This window comes from Cardiocondyla obscurior, linkage group LG07 (genome assembly GCF_019399895.1).
Source record: "Cardiocondyla obscurior isolate alpha-2009 linkage group LG07, Cobs3.1, whole genome shotgun sequence".
NCBI classification, from domain to species: domain Eukaryota; kingdom Metazoa; phylum Arthropoda; class Insecta; order Hymenoptera; family Formicidae; genus Cardiocondyla; species Cardiocondyla obscurior.
This window is the reverse complement of record NC_091870.1, coordinates 5,056,401-5,058,770: the sequence shown is the minus strand read 5'-3', so window position 1 is coordinate 5,058,770 and position 2,370 is coordinate 5,056,401.

Here is a 2,370-nt window from a genome sequence, read left to right as displayed (position 1 = left end):
AAATGTGTGTGTGTGTGTGTGTGTGACAATGTAACAACAACACCAACACAACAACAACAACAATACACACAAAGGCACACACACACACACAATACCCAACAACAACAACAAATGCCAACAACACAACACCTCTTGAACCCGCTGAAAATTATTGTGCGGTGACGTCGTGTGTGTGTGTGTGTGTGTGTGTGTGTGTGTGTGGTAAATGTGTGTGTGTGTGTGTGTGTGTGTGTGTGTGTGTGTGTGTGTGTGTGTGTGTGTGTGTGTGTGTGTGGCAGATGTCCACGTACTCCACAATTTTCAGTCAGTCTTATTTTCACCAAAAGCAGAGATATTGACAAAAGACGATAAAAAATGTTTTAATATCTGGCAACGAATTCGTGCGGTGACGTCAGCAGATGCCTACGTGACCATTTTCAGCGTCTTCTACTTCCACCAGAAACAAAGATATTGACAAAAACGATAAAAATTTTTTTAATCTGGCAACGTATCATTGTGCTGTGACGTCAGCAGATGCCCACGTGACCATTTTCAACGTTTTATTTTCACCAGAAGCAAAGATATTGACAAAAAACAAAAAAAAATTTTTGAAAATCTGGCAACGTATCAATGTGCGGTGACGCTGATGCCCATGTGACAATTTTCTTTGAAGCGTTCTACTTTCACCAGAAGCAGAGATATTGACAAAAAAAGAAAAATTTTTGAAAATCTGGCTAAGAATTATCGTGCGGTGACGTCAGCAGATGCCCACGTAACAATTTTCAGCGTTTTATTTTCACCAGAAGCAGAGATATTGACAAAAAACAAAAAAAAATTTTTGAAAATCTGGCAACGTATCATTGTGCGGTGACGTCAGCAGATGCCCACGTGACTATTTTCAGCGTTCTATCCCTCACCAGAAGCAGAGATATTGACAAAAAACAAAAAAAAATTTTTGAAAATCTGGCAACGTATCATTTTGCGGTGACGTCAGCAGATGCCCACGTGACCATTTTCAGCGTTCTACCTTCACCAAAAGCAGAAATATTGACAAAAACGAAAAAAAATTTTTGAAAATCTGGCAAAAAATCATCGTGCGGTGACGTCAGCAGATGCCCACGTGACTATTTTCAGCGTTTTACATTCTCCAGAAGCAGAGATATTGACAAAAAAACAAAAAAATTTTTGAAAATTTGGCAACGTATCATTGTGCGGTGACGTCAGCAGATGCTCACGTGACAATTTTCAGCGTTCTACCTTCACCAGAAGCAGAGATATTGACAAAAAACGAAAAAAAATTTTTGAAAATCTGAAAACGTATTATCGTGCGGTGACGTCAGCAGATGCCCACGTAACAATTTTCAGCGTTCTACCTTCTCCAGAAGCAGAGATATTGACAAAAACAAAAATTTTTTGAAAATTTGGCAACGTATCATTGTGCAGTGACGTCAGCAGATGCCCACGTAACAATTTTCAGCGTTCTACTTCCACCAGAAGCAAAAATATTGACAAAAAACGATAGAAAAATTTTTCAAAATTTGGCAACGTATCATCGTAAGGTGACGTCAGCAAATGCCCACGTAATTATTTTTAGCGTTTTACCCTCACCAGAAGCAGAGATATTGACAAAACACAAAAAAAAATTTTTTTTAAATCTGGCAACGTATCATTGTGCGGTGACGTCAGCAGATGCCCACGTAACAATTTTCAGCGTTCTACTTTCACCAGAAGCAGAGATATTGACAAAAAACAAAAAAAAATTTTTGAAAATCTGGCAACGAATCATCGTGCGGTGACGTCAGCAGATGCCCACGTAACAATTTTCAGCGTTCTACCTTCACCAGAAGCAGAGATATTGACAAAAAACAAAAAAAAAATTTTTGAAAATCTGGCAACGAATCATCGTGCGGTGACGTCAGCAGATGCCCACGTAACAATTTTCAGCGTTCTACTCTCACCAGAAGCAGAGATATTGACAAAAACAAAAAAAATTTTTAAAATCTGGCAACGAATCTTCGTGCGGTGACGTCAGCAGATGCCCACGTGACCATTTTCAGCGTTCTACCTCCACCAGAAGCAGAGATATTGACAAAAAACGATAAAAAAATTTTTTTTAATCTGGCAACGTATTATTGTGCGGTGACGTCAGCAGATGCCCACGTGACCATTTTCAGCGTTCTATTTTCACCAGAAGCAAAGATATTGACAAAAAACTAAAAAGGAATTTTTGAAAATGTGGCAACGTAGCATCGTGCGGTGACGTCAGCAGATGCCCACGTGACCATTTTCAGCGTTTTATTTTCACCAGAAGCAGATATTGACAAAAAAACAAAAAATTTTTTAATTTGGCAAAAATCATCGTGCGGTGACGTCAGCAGATGCCCACGTGAC